The sequence below is a fragment of the Phascolarctos cinereus genome, unplaced genomic scaffold, assembly GCF_003287225.1.
Source record: "Phascolarctos cinereus isolate Bilbo 61053 unplaced genomic scaffold, phaCin_HiC Scaffold_479;HRSCAF=1097, whole genome shotgun sequence".
Taxonomy (NCBI): Eukaryota; Metazoa; Chordata; class Mammalia; order Diprotodontia; family Phascolarctidae; genus Phascolarctos; species Phascolarctos cinereus.
Window position 1 is genome coordinate 1 of NW_027555823.1, and position 24550 is coordinate 24550.

Below are 24550 nucleotides of genomic sequence, written 5' to 3' on the forward strand. Positions count from 1 at the left end.
GCTGTTGGCTTGTTTTTTCATGATTTTCTTGTTATCATTCTCTTCCCAGTTTTTCCTCTACTTCTCTTACTTGCTTTCAAAGCCCTTTTGAGCTCTTTCCAAGGCCTGAGGATTCATATTTTTCTTGGAGGCTTTGGATGTGGGAGCTTTGACTTTGTTGTCTTCTGCTGGTTATATGTTTTGATCTTCTTTGTCACCAAATAAGATAATATAATCTGACTCTTTTTGCGAGGTTTGCTCATGATCCCAGCCAACTAGTTGAGTTTTGAGCTCTTTGTTAAGGTAAGAGTCTGTTTCCAATGTGGAGAATGTACTGTCCCAAGCTTCGGGGGTTTGCACAGCTGTTTGCAGAGACACTTCTAGGGACCTGTAAATTTTCAGTTCTTCCAAGATGGTATGATCAAGGGCGAGGTGTTTGCTCTTTTCCTGGCCTGTGTTCAGGTCTATGAGCTATGACACAAGCTCTTTTCTGTCTTGGAACTCTGGAGAGGGTTTTCTCTTCATAGCCACTACAAGATCCACCAGGCCAGTGCTCCTCCTATCCCAGGACCAACCCAGAAGTGTGAGTCAGATCCAAGTAGGGGCAAAGCAAGAGATTACTGCCTCAGCACTGGAAAGTGATCCTGCAATCCCCTCTGATCAGCCACTTGATTCCCCTCACTCTGTGGGCAGGAAGCTCAGGAGGCAGCTGCCTCCTGGGGCCGATTTCCTCAGGGAATGGAAATGAGACCCAAGCTCTTCCCTCACCAAGACAGAAACAGAGTTTTCCCACTGACCTTCTAAGTTGTCTTTGGTATTCATGGATTGAGGAGTCTGGAAACCACCATAGCTGCCTGTGATTCAGTCCTCTGAGGCCTGCTCCAGGTACACTGTCGCCTGCGCATTCACGCCTCACTGTGCACCTCTCCCGCACTGCACAATATACCTTTCCAATCAACCATCCAGGTTGTTTGGGATGGAAATTTGTTTCACTCTGTCTTTTTGTGGTTCTGCTGCTTTAGAATTTGTTTAGAGCCTTTTTTCCCATGTATTTGGAGGGGTTTGGGAGAGAGCTCAAGCAAGTCACTGCTTTCACTCCACCATCTTGGCTCTGCCCCCTGCAAAGAATTATTTCATAGTGCTAGAAAAAAATTATAAAATTAATCTGGAAGAACAAAGATCAAGAATATCAAAGAACATCAAGAATATCAAAAAAGTTTAAAAAGCAGCGCTTAACAGTAAAAAATTTCAGAGTATATAAAGTGGTAATCAGCAAAAACAATCTGGTATTGCATTAGAGATAGAGTGGTGGATCAGTGGAATGAATTTGGTACATTTTATACAGAAATAAATGACCACAGTAATCTAGTGTTTGTTAAACCCAAAGAATCAAGATTTTGGAGAAAAAAAAACCTTACTATTTATCACAAATTTCTGGGAAACTTGAAAATAGTCTGACAGAAACTAGCTGAAGACCAACATCTCACACTGTATACTAAGATAATGTCAAAATAGATACATGATTTGGACATAAAGGTTAATATTTTAAGTGAATTAAGAGAGCATGGAAAAGAAGTATCTGTTAGGTCTAAGGATAAGGGAAAATTTATGATGAAATAATATATAAAGAGGATTATAGAACATAAAATATATAATTTTCATTGCAAGAAATTAGGCACTTTTTGTCCACACAAAATTGATGTACTCAAACTTAGAAAGAAGGAGACTGGGGAATAGTTTTTTTCTCTTTTTAAACAGTGAGTTTCTCTGATGAAGGTCACATTTCTCAAATATGTAGTGAACGAAGCCAAATTTATAAAAATAAGAGCTATTCTTCAATCAAAACAAGGGTCAAGGACAGGAACAAGCAATTTTCAGAAGATATCAACTATTATTAGTCATAAAAATGTCCCAAACCAATAATAATTAGAAAAATGTAAACTAAAAAATCTGAGGTACCATGTCATACATATCATTGGCTACTCTGATGAACTGTTGGTGAGTTGTGAAATGGTCAAACCATTCTGGAGAACAATTTGGATCTCTGCCCAAAGGGCTATAAAACTGTGCATACCCTTTCACCAGAAATACCATTACTAGTTGTAGATCCCAGAGAGATAAAAAAGGAGAAAAGGCCATATTCCTACTATGTGCCAGGTACTTTATGAGTATTATCTCACTTGATCCTCACAGTAAGCCTTGGAGGTAGGTCCTATTATTATCCACATCTTTTCAGTTTAGGAAACAGAGGTTTTGGAGGTTAAGTGACTTGCCAATAAAGCTTCTGTGGCTTGATTTGAACTCAGGTTTCTGACTCCAGGCCCAGTGTGTATTCACTGTGCCATGGCTGCCTCTCATAGCTAAGCCTATCTGTGTTCTAGACAGCTCTCTAAGATGATATGTTTCTCTGGGCACTGTGACTTACATTGGTATAAAGAGATTCCCCATCCTGGAATTCCATATATCATTGAAATCACAGGACTAGTTCCTATTCTCTATTTTAGCTATGACATGAGCTCTCTTTACTCCCTTCTGCTTGAGTACTAGCAGAATCCTCTTAGAACCATGGGAAAAAGCTCCAGAAATCCCACTCTAGTTAAAGTTTTGATTGCAATGACCCTTGAGAATCCAGGGTTACCACCACACCATCACAAGGCATCAGCAAAGGATGCTAGTGTTTAGGGAATAAAGGAAATAGGGATAGAATCAATCTAGAGGATGTCCTGAGTTCAGAATATTAAATTTTAGCTAGAACCATTGATTGTGAGTTTAAGCATTTTTAAGTCATTTGTTTTACCTACTGCAAATTAGCCATAAGCTTACCAATCACCAAAGGGAATTAACCGAAACAGCCTTCTACATAATACATAAACAAATAGCTTAAAATGGAGATCCTCTCTTTAACAACAAACTCTCAAAAAGGAGCTAATCACTAACCACCAAGGGAAAGGGGATTTATTAAGCAATAAAGATGCTTTTAATAAGTACTAAACATGCTGGACATTTCCAATGACATTTCTTTTAATAGTCATAGCATAGCAGCTATGAAACAATTTGTTCTGGGGGAAAATTTAGAATGATATCCCTTTTGCAAATTCATAAGACATCCCACAATCAAACATTTTTCAACTAAGAAGTTGATTAAAAAAATCTCTTCCTAATGCATTCTGTTCCTAGAGGCACTCACTTTTGCTAAATTATAATTGACTCCACTCAGGCTGTAAAGAAAGCAAACAGCCCTCTTCACATTCAAGGGCCTTAGTCATATGCCTTAATTGAAACCCTGTTTGAAATATTCAGGAGAGTACCAGGCTCACACATAGCAATCTATTAAATTAGAACATCGACAGGTCTGAAATGACATTAGTATATCCCCTTTATGATGACAGAGATATTTATATAGTTAGTTAATCTATTCCTTATACCTTGCATATGAGTTATCCAAATTTTACTGATATGAGGAAACTGAGGCTTATAGAAGCTAAAAAAGTTTGCTCAAGGTCATACAGCTAGGAGAAGAACCATATCTCAACTCAGATCTCCTGACGGCATGTCAATGGTATTTGACACTATAGGTATGAGGCTGTGCATATCCCACTTTTATTGGAATTTTATTGTTGACATTGGCTCAAGGACAAAGGTCTAAAGGACAGTATACTTAAATCATAGCATGTACATGTGTTGTACAATAAAAGAGATGTGATCATCTATGTCCTAACTATATGATAGACAAAGGACATAAAATGGGAGCAAATGAACAAGAAAATCACTGTGGAGAAGGATAATGATTTATCTCAATCCTTCAGAAAAAAAATACACATACACATGTACAAAACCTATATATATATATGCACATCTGCACATTATTTTAGCATATTCATTTTGCCTTTGAAGCTTTGGAAGAAATTACATATATTCTATGATATGAAGAGAAATTAAATTAAAAGCACACTGTGAAACAACCACAGTCTATTAACCAGAGTTCCTTATTCTATGAACCAAGTGAAAAAAAAGTGGTACATTGATTCAAGTGATTTCTTTCTATTGGTGTATTTCACATGCTAAAATAGAAGCTCTTTGATAGTGTGAATTGCTTAAGTCTTTACATTTGTATCCTATGTGCCCAGCACAGTGACTGCAACATAGAAAATTCTTGCTTGGAATTTGATTGGTTGATTTGTGCTTTGAAAGTTACTGACTCCTATCTACACCAAAACTACTGATATTTAAGTAGAATTAATTGAATTTGTGCCCACAAGGGCAATTATATTATATCAGAACAACAAGTTACAATATCATCATGAGATCCTGCCATTTATATTTTGAACCCAGTCTTAACATTCAGCAACCTATGGATCGGACAGTCAATTGATACTATCTAGGACTACAAATATTCTAGTCCCCTAAATATGGGACATATCACTTGAATATCTGTTATCTGTAGACATAACTGAGGTTATGAATATTTTAATATAACTTAAAATGTACATAACTGATGCAAAAGTAGGAAAGGAGATACATAAGTTGGAAAAGAGAGTAGGAAGAAACAAATGGGAGAAAGGGTTTTATGGAAATGAGACTTAAAGTCCTATATTTTATTTTGTCTTGTACACATGTCTAAAACTTTTCAAGTAGTTTCTTTTAAAGAACTCATTTGAAGGGAGTTGTATTCTGAAACCGATTGTAATGAGTATATTTTTCTCCTGTTCAATGTTCAAGTAATAATAAAAAAATTTCTGCAAGCTTTTAAATATGTAGATGGCATGTGGATAAAAATACATTGAAAAATTTCCATGTTTATTGGAATATTTAGCATCTTTAAACCTTTAAGAGGAAGATAAGTTTCCAAACTGCACCACTGAAGAGAGTTTCTATCCCAGAAGTTCCCTAAAATGATGGAATCATGGGTCCATCACTTCCCATTTTTCCCAGTAATATGGTGGAATTAAATATTATTATGATGAATTAAACTTGCAAATGCCCTAAGAGGCAGTGGAGAGATATGTTTGAGACCACAAGTGGGCTGCAGGATATTATATGATGATTGCTGTACAACAAGTAACATTATATGACATCAAACAATAATTAAGTAATGTTAATTAAGTGACTACCATGTATTAGGCACTGTACTAATCATGAGGGATAAAAAGACAAAAGTGAAATAGTTCTTGCCCTCACGGAAATTAAATGGTAATGGGGGAGCCAAAATATGCCTGAATAGATACATACTGAATTATTAGAAAGCATGAGCAGAAAAGGATGTAGGACAGCCATGTAGTGAAAATGATGCATTAAATTGTTTATGGAAAGCTGATGCTTTGCAATGTGCTTACTATCCATGTACTCGAAAAATGTTCAAAGATCTGGAGGAAGGATTCCAGCATGCTGTCTGTATTTTTTTTATGGTTGCTTTAATAGGGAATATGAATAAGAATCACAGAGGTTGGAGATATGAGTATGAGTAGTAATCTGTCTTCAGCACCATTTGGGGGAATACTTATATTAGTGAGATAGCGAAATCATTGAAGTATAATACCTTCATTATTTAATACTATGTCTACATGAAAACAAAATGCTGTTGTTCAGTCATGCCCAGCTGTTTGTGACTTCATTTAGGATGTTCTTGGCAAAAATACTGGAGTGGGTGGTTTGCCATTTCCTTTTCCAGCTAATTTTACAAAGAAAGAAATTGAGATAAATAGGTTTAAGCGTTTTGTTCATGTTCATACAGTTAGTAAGTATCTGAGGCTGGATTTGAACTCAAGTTTTCCTGACTCCAGGCCTAGTACTCTATTTAGCATGCCCCCCAGCTACCCTAAGAGCAGAATACCTAAGTGAAACCATTGGTCATTCCAGTCAATCAAATTAAACAAATATTATTGAGTACCTTTTGCATTTACTTTATTAAATCCAGTTTTCAGTGTAAAGTTAATTAAAGCTATATGATTAACGTTGTTGTTTTGCCATTGAAAGATAGTTTGTTCTAAAGAAGGAACCTTGGATCAAGAAGATATGATTCAAACCCTGGATCTTTTATTGATTGACTCTAGGGCTCATTCCACAATAGTAGTGATGGAACCCAAGTTGTTTCCCTTCTGTTGCTGATTCAGGATGCAGCTTGATGGGTGGAGTAGAAAGGATGTTTGATTGAGAGTTAGAGAATTCTGATTGTGATCCTTGTTCTACTGTTTTTTTTTTCCGTGTGACCTTAGACAATATGCTTCACTTAACCACATTTTTCTCATGCGTAAAATGAGGGGATTGTGTTGTATCATGTATAAGGCCTATCTCAAATTGAGAACCACTTGTTTTCTGACCAGAGGCTAGAAGGTTGAAATGTACTAAACCTACATTGTAGTAATTCCTGCATTGCAGAGTGGTGAAAGAGCTTTGTTCTCTCTCATGCCATACAAAACATATGTGACTTTGGTCAAATCATGCCAACCTTATTATCAAACTTCAATTTCCCCATTTGTAAAATGAAGGCATTGAATTAGGTGGCCTTTGAAAACCATTTTCCAGGTTTAGTTCTGTGATCCTATGATCTATGACTCTGTAAACTCTACCTGGAAAAAATAATGGAGCATCTATTAACCTTTGCCTTGAGAGGTAGAGACAGAAAGATTCATTATTATAACATTCTTTTAAGTGAAATTGGTACTATTGCTTAAACAGGCATATATATATATATATATATATATATATATATATATATATATATATACACACATACATACATACATACATGTATACATACATACATATATCTATATCTATATATAAAACTCTAGCAATGAGGTAAAATCTTTAATTAATATGAGTGTCACTTGTGAGGCCACAGAAGACAAAGTAAATCATTCGAATTACATATAGTTGAAGACAACCCTTTCCTGACAAAATAGTTTATGTGCTGGATTTATAAGGAATGCTTTTTGCTAGGATGAATTAGTGACTTGAAATTATAAAGAAATTGATTTTTTATTGGCATTTGGAACTTGATCCCCAATATTTAGGAATCTCTCCTCTCTTTCAATAACTTTGAATATTTTGTATTTATTTTGAATTATTTCATATTTACTTATCTGTGCAAATGTTGATTATTAATATCAATTATAGCATAAAAGAGGGAGCTATGTTCTCAACATAGATGGTAGGCATGGTCATGATGTTGCAGAAACATTCTTATTTTTAAGATAATATTTTTCACTTTATTTTTCTTGCTTTTTTTGCATAATGGCTGACATGGAAATTTTTTTTCATGATTTCGTGTTTGTTGTTGAGTTATTTTTCAGTTGTGTCCAACTCTCTGTGACTCCATTTGGGGTTTTCTTGGCCAAGATACTGCAGAAGTTTGCCATTTCCTTCTCAAGCTCATTTTATAAATGAGGAAACTGAGGTAAATAGTTATGTGAATTGCCCATTGTCACATAGCTAGTAAGTGTATGAGGTCAGATTTGAACTCAGTGAGATGAGCCTTCCTGACTCTTGGCTTGGCACTCTATCCACTGGGCCACCAGCCCAGTCTTAGGGGAGAGGAGTCTTAGGGGAAATGGATACCTTGGAGAACATCAGGGAGGATGAGAAGGGAGCAGGTAGAGTTGATAGGACCAAAGCTTTCTTGGAAACATTTTGTAAATTCTTCAAAGCTCAGCAAGGATGATTCCTCCTATTGTACCTCCACAATGTAGACCTTCTGGGTGTGTAGGATCAGAGCTGACTTTGAGGTTTGGAGGGACTCACATTTCTATTTTTCATTAATGGTGCATTTCCCTTTTGCTTCTTGTCACTCATGTTCCTGGTGGTCCTGGGAGATAAAAAGAGGGTTCTGCCTCCCACCCATTTTGTTCATCCATTCTTCAATGGGCCCCCACTCTCCTTTCAGCTCTTTTTTACTCCAAAAATGCTCCTATAACTAGGAAAATAACTATATTTTTAGTTTCCAGGGAAGATGGGCCACTACTTCTCCCTTTCCTGCACCTATCTGGATGTTTGTACTCTATATTAGTGCAAGGACATGGATGTAATGATTCCCAAATTCAGTGATTGAACTTTTTGAGTTCCACAGGGATAGTTAGATAATGTGAAACTCAGACCCATGAAGTTACCTAAGATACAAGTAATTGATGTTTTATGGTCAAAGTCTCATCCTTAGTTTTACTTTGTTTTTTAACGCAGTATTTGATTTGCTGAGTTCCTGTCTGATTGTGTCAATGAGCTCTTCTTTTAGTTTTGTTAATTCTTTTCTAATTTCATCTAAAATATACTGCTTCAACCTGTCGTAGTCTAGCCCTTCTGACTGCACTCCATTGGCACTGGATTGTAAAGATGGCATAGATTTTGGTCTGGAGATAACAGGTGACTTGCTGCCATTCATTGTATTAGTTCTTTCCTGAGATTTTTTTGTTGGTTCAGGTGTGCTCATTGAAGAGGTCGTATAAACTGAAGGTTCTGCATCTTCAGTTTTATTTTCTTTTCATTTTGTTTCTATTGTTGATCCCTTTTCAGCAATTTTTCTTCTCCTGGACAGCAGGGCACTTATTTCTTCCATTAAGCCACTTCCACCTAAAGGAAGTAGTCCATTTCCATGATCCGTGTCTGTTTTAGTTGAAGTTGAATTCACTCCAATGCAATTCCTCCACTTGGACTAGAGGAGTCCTTAATCCGTAAAACTTTCCTAAGTTTGGCTCCAGCAATTGCAGTTGCAAGTCCAGTTAAAGGGTGACTGCCTTCTGATATGAATGCCCACAGAAAATCCTGAGGCAGAGAGTGGAGGGGCATGAGGTGGTAGATGAATGGGAAGGGGCACTTGATTAGAAAGGGGTGGTGGAGAAGGTGGCCCAGAAGATGGAAGTAGGGTTGGGGTGGGAAATCGGGGGGGAGGCGGGAGTACCCCTTAAGTCTGGGCTGAACCAGTACAAGTGGTGGAGGGGGAGGAGGTGCAGGTGGTCCCAGGACTGGTTCAGACAGAAACATTCTTTGTAGACATAAATTCCTCTAGATTTTGCTCTTTCAGGGATTAATTGCATCCAGCCTTCAAACATTGTGGAATCCTTTAAAGAAAATCCATAATCACATTAAAATATTTGGCCCAACTATGCATGCAGTGAAAACTAAGTGGATGAAATATGCCTACTGTCCAAAATGTTATAGGTAATCTAGAGCTTTGGGATCTTGTAAATGGAATGGGCTATCTTACATGACACTGTGTTTTCCCTCATTGGGGATCCTCAAGTACAAAGACTGAATAATCATTTATCAGGTATCTTGTATTGAGAATTCTGTTTCAACCATTAATTGGATTAGATGACTTCTGAGGGTCTTCTAACTTGAACATTTCATAATTCTGTAAGTGATAGAATGCTGAAATCTGGATAATAAAAACTGAAGATCACCCAAAGGTAATTGGAGAAGCAGAATGTTTCCATGAGTGGGTGGCAGTGCATTATAAACAAGAAAGTAATTTTAGAAGCGGTTTAAAATGTAATATCAAATACATTCATGATAGAAAGGGAGGTTTGGTTAGTTACGTGCAGAGGGAAAGGAACAGCAACTAGCATCTTGAGTGCTCCAAAGATATCTTCTTTAAGACAAGAGAACTCAGGGGAAGCCTCTCTCACTTTGAATAGACCCTCCATGATTAACTCATGTGAGGACAGGTGTAAGAGTCATACAGAATAGGAAGGCATGGGGTATTTCTGTCTGCATTGGAGAGAATTCTCTTCTTGATGAAATACTAAAGCTGTGGCTGGATGATAATCTGTCAGAAATGTTGCAAAAAAAGAATTTCTATTTTGATATGGAATTCAGAAAAGGTAATCTTTCAGGTCAAATACAGGTATAAGGTTTGATTCTCTGTTTAAATAAAGACTCTAAATACTTAAACATTCCTGAAATGATCATATGGATTCTTCTCCATTGGAGTATTGAAGGAAATACTGTATCTCAAAGGAAAATGAAGATTCTTAGATAAAAAGGACTGTTTAATTTTCCTTTTCATGTCCCTAACAGGTATTTTTAAATTAAATTAAATTTTTAATGCATGGGAAAAAAGAGAATACTTAAATACAGTTTCTCAATACAACACAGATTAGGTGAAAAATTGATCATTAAAAGAAATTTTTGTTTGTCTTGTTGGATTTTGCTTCTGAAAATAAAGGATGAATAAAATCCCAGAATGACATATGGACAATTGTGTGATTATGTTGAACGATAGAATGCAAGATAGGAAAACAGTAAATTGTGGGATCAGAGTAATTTATAATCAAAGGAGTCCTGTTAATTTCCCACTGGTCTCTTCCTCCTTATCTCAACATACACTGATTTTAAAAAAAATGTTGCAAATTGTTCAATTTAACCTGGGGAATCTTTAGGCTCTCTATGTCCTTCATTGTTCCTAGGAGTTTGTATTGTCTTGAATTGCTAAAGACTATTTCCATTCATTTTCAATCTGTCCTAGCCTTATCTTAATGTATGGATACTTCAGAGGCACAACTTTTATTCAAGTCCAGCTGAATGATGCATATTAATGTTGTCAGAAATGGATGAGGATGTGTCCCTTACTTTACACAAAGGGACACTGATGCTTTTGTGATGGAGAGGCCAGGGCATTGGTAAATTTCATATGTTTCTTGACAACTAGCAATATTGAATGTGATTATGTAACAATCTGAACGCCATGCAAATTTCTGCAAAGCAGATGAATGTTTTATGTATGCAAATGTAATTCATTGGAAACCCTGCCAAATCCTGTGTATCTTCAGTAAATACAGAACTGATGAAAGATTGCCAACGTGGAAAATGAAATAATCCTTTCCTATAGAGCTCTGCACTATGCACACAGTGAACATTTATTAATATTGTCAGATTCCCTGGGAAGGAGGTGCCAAATTAAGGATCAAAGGAGGTGATGAAAAGATATGGTGACAAAAAGACTTTCTAATCTGCTGCAACTCTTCTTAGTTCAGATTATCTCTGATGGGACTGAGCCCTGCATGCATTATGTCTTATTGTCCTTGATTTCTCTTTCTGATCTCACCCTTTACTTCTGTGTATTTTTCTGATCAAGGATGACCAAATGTGGCAGGTAGCTCAAGGCAACACGTTGTCACATATCTCTGGAACCATGTCCACTCTCTCTCAAAGGTAGGCTGTGATTCTTGCCATGAAGCGAGAAAGGGTAAAATACAATGGTGGCCATTCTGTTCTCTTCTGAGAGAGGAGCTACTAAACTAGAGCTATACTTCTACCTTTCTCTCTAAATGTTACTAGTCTAGGGGCATAATTTCTTAAATTTGAAAATTCCTAGCTTTTCTGGTCACTATCCTTTAAAAAGAGTAATAACTTCTACTTGTCAAGTTTGCTCCTTCCCACCAAATGCTAGTTACACAAAGACCATCACAAATAGTAAATAATAAAATCCTTTATCCAAGCAAATAGAAAACATAAATTAGAGAATCTATATGAATTAGAATATTCCAGAAAATACAGTATGAATTAGTTCTTTGGCTGTTCACGAGATGAGATAACACTTAACAAAGAGAGAGGCTTGATCTCACCCAAAGGGAAATTCTCCAAAGTCTCTGAGAAAGCTGAAAATCAAGGACATATTGAGGACCCAGCTTTCTCCACATGTCTGCCATAGATTAGTTTTTCTTTTCCTTCTCCCTACAGTCAGTCCTGAAGAGAGTTTGGAAACTTGCATCTTTCTCAAAGAATAACATCTCTTCTCTTTAAAGTTCTCATGTCAATGCTGTCCCTCACACAGGCATACAGGATTTGTTAACATTCTCTTCATCAGTTTGGACAATCTCGTGAAACATTTCAAACTTCACTAGAAATGTGGGTTATGTGTGGATTGGGAAATCTGATCTTTCATTTTGTGTCTTCTTGTAATAAGACCTCCTGCTGCCCAGATTCTGTTTTGCTTCAGCTCTCTATTCCTTTGTAGTAGAGTGGTAAGACCTGGATTTGGAGTGAAGAAGACCTGCATTTGAATCCCATCTCTGACAACTATTATCTGTGTGACCCCAAGCAAGTCACTTAATATCTCTGGGCTTCAATGTCTTCATACATACAGTGATAGTATGAGACTAAATGGTCTGTAAGCTCTCTTTTGGCTCTAAATCCTATGACTATATGATTCTCCATCAGAGGTTGATCAAACTAACCATTATTCAAACACCACCTAAAAGGTTCTCTGCTATCCTCTGCTAATTCTTGCAAACATCAAAGGTTCCTAAGACTATACTCCTGGTGGTTGTTAATTTTTTAATGTCCTGGGTCATCTAAGGTTGAAACAGATATTACTGCTGTTATTACTCTGATATGACAGACATTTACTTTTCAATTGCTTTTGAATGAATCCCATTCCAATGAATATACTTTTATTTTGGAAGTATTCACATTTAAAGGTTGGTAGGTGAGTCCAGGTTATCAAGAACAAATCCAAATTACTCCCAATTGCTTCATTAGCATCAAATTAAAACAATGCATCTTCAATAAATCATTTTCCTGATATTTTAATCTGTCTTCATTCTCAAAGCAGCTCACCAATTATTACATGGATATACTGTGGGCCAAAGTCAGGGAAGACTATTAATGAAAAGGTAGAAGGAGAGAATGGATGCAGGAAAAAAAAGTCATCAGACCATACTTTGTCTCTCTTTCCATTCTTCTCCCTTCCCCATCTCATAGTTTTATCTAGGTGAAATTAGTTCAACATAATCAAATATTATTTTGGTGTTAAAACAAAGGAGCAGTGTTAGAACCAATGAGGAAATAATGCTACTGAGCCATGGAGGTGGTAACAGGTGAGTTTATTCGTTGTTCAGGGAAAATTTAATGGTATTTCTACTCGCTGTCTGGTTTGTGCACCAAACATATTTAAGCAATAAGGAAGTAGCCAACAGTGTTGGTTTGATCTTTATGTCAGTCTTTATACTACTATAGAGACACAGGAGGTAGCAAGAGGAGGTGGCAGGTGAATCCTTGTAGCAGAGAAACATTTAGCTATAGATTTCTAGGGTTCTATTTTTGAGTTCTGATATTCTGATGAGAATCATCCCATGGCTTGGATTTCATCTTCCACTTGTGTTTCCTTTATTACCACATTCAAAAATAGTGACTAGCCCTGTGGCATGTGCCACATATGGGGAATTGACCAGTGATGAACTTAGCATCATCAAGAGACTTCCTACATGTGATTCATTTCTTTACCAAACTCAATCAGAGGATCCTGAAATACCATCTGTGGTGTGCATGTGTATAGCAAAGGTCAAGGGACAATCACATCCACATTTCCTTGATGATCATGAGGTCATTTATAGGCTGATGACATTTAGGAATATAAAGCCTCAAGTCTTCTTGGCATCAGAATGGGAGGGAGGATAATTTCAATGATCAGAGAAGACATTCTAAAAACAAAACAGGCTTTTAAAATTTTATTGAAGATTTTTATATTTCTAGTCTTTCCTAATGCCCCCTTGAAAAGAAGCCTCTTTTCCAACAAAAAGCAGTTGAGCAAAACAAACTGACACATAGACAGGATAGGGAAGGAAATAAGGAAATGTGCTAAGAACTTTTTATAAATGTTATTTCATTCAATCTTTGCAACAATCCTATGAGATAAGTGCTGTTATTATGTTCGTTTAATGGTAGAGGAAACTGAGGAGGCTTGACATACCCAGAGTCACACAGATAGTAAGTGGCTGAGGTTGGATTTGAATTCAGGTCTTTCTGACTTAAGGAACAGCACTTTCTTCACTGCATAACCCTCTGCTTCATTACCCATGTGTTGTCCATCATATCCCTAATGAGAGAAGGGGGATGTGATTCATCATTAGGATAGCAATTGTTTGGGGTGGGGGTAACTATCTGTGAGTCAAAATTGAATCATATAAAGACAAAATTGAAATAACTAATGTGTACAGGGAAGCTTACTAATCAATGTTATATTCCAAGCACAGAGTTGAGGAAATATGAAGATTTGATTGTCTAGGAGAAGTCAGTAAGCATTGTTGGTGCATTGAAGGCAAAAAGGGATGGACAACTTGAAGTCACTTCCATCTCTAATTACCACGTATGTTTGAACTGACAGGGAGAGAATTCTTATTTGGAAGAGCCAGACCTGAAAGAATCACCCTGTGGGACTCATCACATCTGATTGTTCCAATCACTTGGTGAGGCAGAGGGACTGACACCGGCTGACATGTTGCTGGCATTTTCTGGTGTCATGTGTCTGTCAATATTTTCAAAGACATGACACATTTAAAAAATGAGACAGAGCTTCAGGGAGATTCTGAGTTTCACTGTTTGAAAAGAAATAAATTGTGTCAAGTGTTTACTACTCAAGTCTTCCCCTGAAATTGGGATGTCAAGTTTCCAAGAGTCTGTGAATTTCTTCATGTGGGTTTCCTGCAATAATCAGGAGACAACATTTCAGATCTGCTGCATTTAAAAGAACAGTGAGTTAAGAAGAGGATGGTGAGTCAACAGCAAAATGATCCTCACGAATTCAGCCAGCCTTCTGATTTCTCACAACATTTTCTTCCAATTTCTAAGATAAAATAGTATTTGCTGAGGCTGTTTGGCTGTAGATGATGACATACTAGAGTTTTTGAAGAAAGAGAGTTGGGAGTCTCCAAAAAGGTAATGGAGAGTCATAGTGGGCATGAATAGATTATAGTACATCACCTATCAAGAGTTCACAGGATCATCATGTGATTCCATGCATTTCCTCTCATGTTTGGAGTTCTGTCCCTCCTCATCTCCATTTCCTGACTTCACTAGTTTTCTTCAACTTTGAGCTGAAGTCACACCTTCTACAAGAAGCCCCTCCCTATTTCCCTTATTGCCAGCACCTTCCCACTGAAATTATTTCCAATTGATTGTGTATATGTATATCTTGTTTTTATGTAGTTGCATGCCATTTCTTAGTTTGGATTGTTAACATCTTGAGATCAGGAACCAGTTTTATTTCTTTTGCCATTTGTGTATTCTTAGCACTTAGCGTATTGTCTGACACAGTAGCCATTTAATAAATAGTCGCTGTGTTAAATTGACTCATCAGAAGTAGGATTAGAATTGAAGAAGGCAGTGGAAGAGTCAGCGCCCTAACGCTTGAAACAAGAGGCTCTTTAGATTAGCTCATTTTTATGAATGAGAAAATTGATGTTCAGTGACTTACCTAAGGTCATGTGGAGAGCATGCAGCCCGACTAAGAGTCAAACCCAGCCTCTTTGACTACAGATCCAGTGTTCCTTTCCAAATTCTACTAAAGCATCATCTTATTGTTGTGCAAGATAAGCATCATAAAGGATCACTGGGTCTGAGAGAATGACCTGAAAAATGATGCATGGTCATGTATAAGACAGTAAAAGATAATCAATTGACAACCCAACTGATCCACTGGTATACATGCATAGTCAAGAGTACTAGGGGTAGATTTCCTAGTATGTCAGATGATCACCTTCCTCCTAAACCTCCTACACCCACAATGGTACTGTTCCATAGAAGAAAGATGATAGGTACAGTAAATGGTGCAATACTATGAACTATGTATAAAGAAAGGGAAGTGACCACAAAGGAAAATCTGAAACACAGAGCTGCTGATCAACCATTTTGGCTCAACAAGTGCATCGATTGAAATCAAGTATTTTCTTTTCTCACTGAATTGATTATTGTTTCAATCAATCAGATTAAGCACTTATAACTCATCCTTATAAAAATGTCAGTAAGGAACTTAGAAGGTCAATGATGCAATTAGTACTACTGAGTAATTATAAAATATGTGTTAGCAATTACTGAAGGCAGTAAAACAAACTAATTAAAAACATTTCAACTTTTTGTTCCTTCCTTCAGTCCTCTCATATATCAAAGTGAAAGAAACATCATTCTTTAGGATAGATGTTTTTGATGAAGCCATTGCATTATCTTTTATCATATAATAAAAGAATGTTTATGATGTCAAGAGTTACTTGATAAATAACTGAAATAAGAGTGTATTATTTATTTTCTAAGAATAAAAATGCTATGGTCTAAGTGGTTTAGGTAAAGTCAGATGTTCAGACAAGAATCAATGCTAAGTAGTTAGAAATGTTCAGATGGAAGAATGAACACTTCACATATACTGTAGAACAGGCTTTTTTAAATGAGGTTCATTTTTCTTTTTTAGAAATATTTTGCTAACTTTTAACACAATTAAGTTCATTTGTAAAATTTTGTATTTTATTCTATTCATTTAAAAACATAATTTGGAAAAGGGGTCCATGGGCTTCACCAGATTGCCGAAGGAGTACATTATTTAAAAAAAAGTTAAGAATTCCTGCTCTAGCAAGAGGGGAATTAAAGGCAAGGATTCATTTGACCTCTCAGAAATTCCCCTCCAAAATTTTTAAAAATAATACCTCAAATCCAATTCTGGAGTGGCAAAAATCAACAAAAGAACAAAGTGATACGGCATTTTAGTCCAAGACAACTTAGAAATTCAAAAAGAAAAGTCTCAATGCGGTAAGATGAGAGTATAGTCCATCACATGCCATGCCCAGCAAACCAGCAGTGAGGCCCAGAGTCTCTACACAAATCAGCAGTAAGTCCCCATGCCCAGGCAGAGGTTAGTCATCAGTGGGCCATGCCAGACACAAGTTACAGCACACTTTGCAGGCAAGTGAATTTGTAGCAGTGACTTCTGGAGCTCTCAGCCCACAGACCATAAGGAGGTTGGACAACTGGTCAGAAGGATATCATAGGTACCCTTAGCTGACACTGGGTATAGAACTCTCTTGCATTACCCATATGGGGATCTAGGTTGCAGTCCCAGGGCATGTGCTAGCACACTAGAACATGTAGCCACAGGGAAAGGGGACTGCAGTCCCAGTTCTTGGGTAGAAAACAGTGGTTCAGTGGCTGTGATCACTCACGCAGGAGGACAGATCAAGAGAGCAGTGATAACACGTCTCCTTGTGTCATACCATTTTCAAAGCACTGAAAGTTTACAGACCCCCCTGAAAACAACAGAACAAAAACTTGAAGCTTCATATCATGGCCCCTCCACCCTAGAAGCAGAGTTCATTTTCAATGTAAACTTAAAAATCAAGAAATAAGCTGGGAAAAAGAGCAAGTAAGAAAACAAAAAACCCAACCATGGAAATTTACCATGGTGACTGGGAAGATCAAAACAAAAACTCAAAGAGGACAACAATGTCAAACAACTTCATGACAAACCTCAAGGGAAAGTGTGAATTGATCTCAGCCATAAAAATAACCCATGGAAAAGCTCAAACAAGATTTAAAAAATCTCACAAGAGGATCAGAGGAAATATTTGGAAAAGAAATAAGAGTAGGACAAGAAAATGATGAACAAATAGTTAACAGTTTGGTAAAGGAAACACAAAAAATACTGAAGAAGATAACACCTTTAAAAAAGAATAGCTCAAATCGTGAAAGAGGTACAAACATTTACTGAAGAGAAGACCCGTAAAAAGTAGAATTGGCCAAATGGTAAAAAGATATTAAAAGTTACAAAAATTCCCTGAAGAAAACAACTCATTAAAAAGTTGAATTGGCCAAGTGGAAAAGGAGGTACAAAATTTCACTGATGAAAATAATTCCTAAAAATTAGATTTGGGCAAGTGGAAGCTAATGACTAATGACACTTCAAGAAACCATAAAACAAAATCAAAAGAATGAAAAAAGAATACAATATGAAACATATCATTGGAAAAACAACTGATCTAGAAAATAGAGAAATGAGAGATATTTAAGAATTATTGGACTACCTAAAAGCCACGGTTAAAAAAAAAAGTTTGGATATCATATTTCAAGAAAATATTGAAGGAAACTGCCCTGATATCCTAGAAACAGAGGATAAAATAGAAATCAAAAGAACTCACTGATCATCTTCTGAAAGAGATTCCCAAATGAAAATTCTCAGGAATATTATAGCCAAATTTCAGAGCTTCCAGGTCAAGGAGAAAATACTGCAAGCAACCTGAAAGAAACAATTCAAAGGGGCAGGGCCAAGATGACACAGTAAAAACAGTGACTTTCTTCAGCTTTCCCCCAACACCTATAAAAATGGCTCTAAATAAATTCTAGAGCAGCAGAACCCACAAAAACACAGAGTGAAGCAAATTTCCAGCCCAAGACAATCTGGATGGTTCATTGGAAAGATCTATTGTGCCAGGCTGGTAGAAGAGTGCAGTTAAGCATGGGTTGTGCAGGCAAAAACAGGGCCTCAGAAAATCTGGAGCAGTCCTTAGGGGATTGAATCCAAAGAAGCTGTGGTGGTTTCCATACTTCTACACTCACAAATGCCAAAGACAACTTAGAAGGTCAGTAGGAAAGGTCTGTGACTGCAGTAAGAGAGAAGATTGGTCCCAGCCCTAGTCCCAGTGCAGCCCCAGGGTGGTGGCTGCTTCCAGAACTCTCAACCCACAGACAGAGGGGAAATCAAGTGTCTGATCAGAGGGGAATTGCAGGGATCTCTTTGCTGGTGCAGGATTTTCTTGCTTTGCCCATGCTGGGATCTGGGTCACAGTTCTGGGTGGCAGTCCTAGGGTGAGGAGGAGCGTTGGTGTGGTGGAGTTTGGGTTGGTAGTGAATAGGGAATGCTCCCCACAGTTCTGAGGCAGAAAAGAGTGCTTGTGGTCATGCATAAACCAGAGCACAGGCTAGGAAAGGAGTGAACATCTCACCTTGGAAGAACTGAAAATTTACAGGTCCCTAGAAGTATCCCTGAAAACAGCTGCACAAAACCCCTGAAGCTTGGGACAGTACAATCTCCACACTGGAAGCAGACTCCTACCTTAACAAAGAGTTTAAAACTCAAGTAATTGGCTGGGAACATGAGAAAACTGTGCAAAAGAGTCAGACCATAGACTCTTTCTTTGGTGACAAACAAGATCAAAATATACAACCGGAAGAAGACAACAAAGTCAAATCTCCTACATCCAAAGCCTCCAAAGAAAAATATGTATTGGTCCCAGGCCATGGAAGAGCTCAAAAAGTATTCTGAGAAGCAAGTAAGAGAAGTAGAGGAAAAACTGGGAAGAGAAATGAGAGTGATGGAAGAAAATCATTAAAAATAAGTCAAAAGCTTGCTAAAGGAGACCCAAAAAATGCTGAAGAAAATAGCACCTTAAAACATGGACTAACACAAATGGCAAAAGAGGTCCAAAAAGCCAATGAGGAGAAAAATGCATTAAGAAGGAGAATTGGCCAAATAGAAAAGGAAGCCCAAAAGCTCACTGAAGAAAATACTTCCTTAATAATTAGAATGGAGCAAATAGAAGCTAGTGACATCATGAGAAGTCAAGAAATTATAAAGCAAAACCAAAAGGATGAAAAAATAGAAGACAATGTGAAATATGTCTTTGGAAAAACAACTGACCTGGAAAATACATCTGGGAAAATTTAAAAATTATTGGACTATCTGAAAGCCATGATTTAAAAAAAAGAGTCTAGACATCATCTTTCAAGAAATTATCAAGGGAAACTTCCCTGATATTATAGAACCAGAGGGTAAAATAGAAATTAAAAAAATCCACTGATCACCTCCTGAAAGAGATCCTCAAAGGAAAATTCCTAGAAATATTATAGCCAAATTCCAGAGTTCCCAGGTCAAGGAGAAAATATTGCAAGCATCTAGAAAGAAACAATTCAAGTATTGTGGAAATACTATCAAGAATAACGCAAGATTTAGCAGTTTCTACATTAAGGGACCAGAGTACTTGGGATATAATATTCCAGAGGCCAAAAGAGATAGGATACAGCCAAGAATCACTTACCCAGCAAAACTGAGTATAATCCTTTAAAGGTAAAAATGGATATTCAGTGAAATAGAGGACTTTCAAGCCTTCTTGATGAAAAGACCAGAGCTGAATAGAAAATTTGACTTTCAAATATGAGACTCAAGAGAAGCATGAAAAGGTAAACAGGAAAAAGAAATTGTAAGGGACTTATTAAAGTTGAACTGTTTACATTCCTACATGGAAAGATGATATTTGTAATTCATGAGTCCTTTGTCAGTATTAGGTAGTTGGAGGGAAAAGAAAAATTATAGATAGATAGATACAGATACATAGATACATAGACAGACAGATAGATAGAGGACACAGGATGCATTGAAGATGTAGGAGTGATATTTGGAGAATAAAATTAAGGGGAAAGAGAGGGTTATACTGGAAAAAGGAGAAAGGGAGAGATAGAATGGGGTAAATTATTTCACATAAAACAGATAAGAAAAGGCTTTTACAATGGAGAGAAATGGGGTAAGGTGAGGGGAAATGAGCGAATCTTATCCTCATTGGATTTGGCTTAAGGAGGCAATAACACACATACTCAATTGGGTATGGAAATCTATTTTACCCTACAGGAAAATAGGGTGGAAGGGGATAAGAGAGTGGCGGGGGATGGAAGGGAGGGAAGATTGGGGGAGGAGGTAATCAGAAGCAAACATTTCTGAGGAGGCACAGGATCAAAAGAGAGAATAGAATAAATGAGGGTGGGATAGGATGAAGGGAAATATACTTAGTTTTTCACAACATGACTATTATGAAAGCGGTTTTCATGACTACACATGTATAACCTGTATCAAATTGCTTGGGTGGGGAGGGAGGAAAGGAAAGAATTTGGAACCCATAGCTTTAAAAACAAATATTAAAAATTGTTTTTATATGCAACTGGGAAATATGTTATACAGGCATTTGAGTATAGACATCTATTCTGTCCTGCAGGAAATTATAAGGGGAAGGGGATAGAAAATAGAAGGAGAGGGTGAGAGAAGGAAGTACAGATTGGGGGAAGGGGTATTCAGAATGCCTGCTGTATTGGGGTGGGGGAAAGGGTGCGATGGGGAGAAAATTTGGAACATAAAATCTTGTAGAAGTGAATGTTGAAAACTAAAAATAAATAAATCAGTAAATGTTTAATGTAAAAAATTCAAATATCTTAGAACTCCAGTCAGGATCACATGACTGTAGGGCTTGGAATATGATATTCCAAGAAGGAAAAGGATCTATGATTATAATGAATAATAACCTACCCAGTAAAACTGAGTATAATCTTTCAGAGGAAAATACCTGTATTTAATGAAGTAGAAAATGAGTGTGTCAAAGAACAAATCATAGAAACATTCAATAATTTCATTAAACTAAATGAAAATGAGATAACATACCAAAGTTTATAGGATGCAGCTATAACAATACTCTGGGTATAATTGATTTGTCTAGATGCTTATATCAACTAAATAGAGAATAAACAGATAGATGAATTGGTCATGCAACAACAACAACAGACACTAGAAAGAGAACAAATTAAAAATCCCCAATTAAAAAAAGAACTTAGAAAACCTGAAAACCAAAGGAGAGATTTATAAAGGTGAAAGTACCAAAACCATTGACCTAATAAATAAACTGAGAGCTGGTTTTACAAACAAATAAATAAATCATTGGTTAATTTGATTTTAAAAAAGAAAGAAGAAAACCAAGTTACCAGTATCAAAAATGAAGAGTGATTTCACCACCAGTGAAGAGAAAATTAAAGCAATTATTAAGAACTGTTTTGGCTAATTATATGCTAATAAATCTGACAATGTAAATGAAATGGATGGATATTGACAAAATATATGTTGTCCAGATTAACCAAAGAGGAAATACTGTACTTAAATATTCCTATTTTAGAAAAAGACATCGAATAAGCCATCAATGAGCTCTTCAAGAAAAAAAAAATCTCCAGGATCAGAGAGATTCACAAGTGAATTCTACCAAACATTTAAAGAATGAGTAATTCCAGTACTATATAAACTGGAAAAATGGGCAAGAATATAGTCCTGCCAAATTATTTTTATGACACAAATATAGAACTATTATTTAAACCAGAAAGTGTGAAAACAAAGAAAGAAAACTACCAACCAGTTTCCCTAAAGAAAATTGATGAAAAAAATTAAAATACTAGCTAGTAGATTACAGCCATGTATAACAAAGATTATATATTATAACCAAGTGAGATTTATATCAGGAATGAATGGATGGTTCAATATTAGGAAAAGCATTGACATCATTGACTGTATCAATAACAAAAACACAAAAATCGTATCATCTCAATGGATGCAGAAAAAGCTTTTCACAAAATACAATACAATCCCAATAAAAACTCTAGAAAGCATGGTAAAAATGGAGCTTTCCTTAAAAAGATAAGCATTATTTAAATCTAAACCCAACAGCAAATGTTATCTGTAATGGGAATAAGTGAGAAGCCTTCCAAATAAATCAAGGATGAAGCAAGGATGCTCATTATCATTATGATTCAATATTTTACTAGAAATGCCAGTTATTGTAATGAGATGAAAAATAAATTGAAGTAATTAGAATAAGCAATGAGGAAGCAAAGCTATCACTCTTTGAAGATGATATGATGGTATACTTAGAAAAGCCCAGGAAATCAACTAAAAAAAACCTAATTGAAATAATTAACAACTTTAGCAAAGTTACATGATAGAAAATAAATACATGTAAATCATCAATATTTCAATATTTTACTGAAAAGGTCCAGTAGTGAAAAACAGAAAAAGAAATTCCATTTAAAATACTATAGAAAATATGAAATACTTGTGAGTATATTTGCCAAGATAAATTCAGGAACTGTATGAGCAAAATTACAAAATATTTTCCGCACAGATAAAGTCAGATCTAGGAAATTGATGAAATATTAATTGCTCATGGGTAGGCTGAGCCAATATAATGAAAATGACAATTCCACTTTAATTAACATTTATTCAGTGCATTACCACTCAAACTACCAAAATTATTTAATAGATCTAGGAAAAAAAATAACAAAATTCATCTGGAAGAACTAAAGATCAAGAAAATCAAAGGAATGAGTGAAAAAATATGAAGGAAGGTGACCTTGTTGTACCAGATCTCAAACTGTTTCACAAAACAGTAATTATTACAATAATCTGGTGCTAAATAAGAAATAATGGCATATCAATTGAATAGATTAGGTACATAATACATAGTAGGAAATGACTATAGTAATCATGTGTTTGAAAACACAAAGATCCAAACTTTTGGGGTGAGAACTCACCATTTGACAAAAAGTGCTAGGAAAACTGGAAAGCAATTAGACAGAAACTAGGCATAGACCAACAACTCACACCATATACCAAGAAATGGTCAAAAATGGGTAAACGATTTATAAGTAAAAGGTGATACTACAAGCAAATTAGGGGAGCATGGTATAGTTTACCTGTCAGATGTTTGGATAAAGGAAGCATTTATTACAAACAAGAGATAGAGAGCATTATGAAATGTAAAATGAATAATTTTGATTATATAAAATTTAAAAGGTTTTGCACAAACAAAACCAATGCAAACAAGCTTAGAAGACAAGCAGAAAAATGGGGAAAAATCTTTGTATGGCAAGTTTTTCTGATAAAGACCTTCAAATATAATAGATATCTGAGCCAAATTTATAAGAACAGAAGTCATTCCACAACTGATAAACAGTCAAATGATATGAACAGCAATCTTCAGGTGAAGAAATCAAAGCTATCCACAGTAATACGAAAAAGTGTTCTAAATCACTATTGATTGCATAAATGCAAATTAAAACAACTCTGAGGCACCACCTAACACCTATCAGATTAGCCAATGTGACAGTAAAGGAAAATGATAAATGTTTGGAGGGCATGTGGGAAAACTGGGACGCTAATGCACTATTGGTTGATTTATGAACTGATCCAAACATTCTATGGAGTAATTTGGAATTATGACCATATGGCTATCAAACTGTTTATACCCTTTAACCCAGCAATACCCAGCAGCTTGTTGGTGCAGTGGAGAGAGCACTGGCCCTTGAATCAGGAGGACCTGAGTTCAAATCTGTTCTCAGATGCTTGAAACTTGATTGTCTCAAAAAACAAAACAACAACAACAAAAGCCCAGCAATACCACTATTACGTCTACATCAAAAAGGTATAAAAGGAAAACAAAGACTTACGTGTACAAAATATTTGTAGCAGCTCTTTTTGTCTGGGAAAAAATTTGGAAATTAAAGGGATGCCCATCAATTGTGGAATGACTGAAAAAAAATTGTGCTATTTAATTGTGATAGGATATTATTGTGCTATAAAAATTACACGAAGGATGCTTTCAGAAAAACCATGGAAGGAATTACATGAACTGATGCAAAGCAAAGTGAACAGAATCAAGTTATTGTACACAGTAACAGCAATATTACACAATGATCAACTGTGAATAACTTAGATATTTTCAGCAGTACAAAGATCCAAGACAATTTCAAAGGACTTATGATGAAAAATGCTATCCACCTCCAGAGAAAGAACTGATGGACTCTGAATGCAGATTGAAGCATACTTTTTAAACTTTATTTTTCTTGGTTTTTTTGGTCTGCTTTCTTTTATCACATGACTAATATGTAAATATATTTCATATAACTGCACATATATAATCTTTATCAAATTGCTTGCCTTTTCAGTGAGGGGGGAAGGGTGGGAGAGAATTTAGAACTCAAAATTGTAAAAAAGAAGTAAGGTTAAAATAATTTTTACATG

General features: G+C 36.1%; 1 pseudogene; it reads right to left on the reverse strand.

Moving 5' to 3' along the window:
* Window positions 1-8113: 8113 nt before the first annotated feature.
* Window positions 8114-8952, reverse strand: LOC110204492 (protein enabled homolog pseudogene; annotated as a pseudogene).
* Between the last annotated feature and the right edge of the window lie 15598 nt (window positions 8953-24550).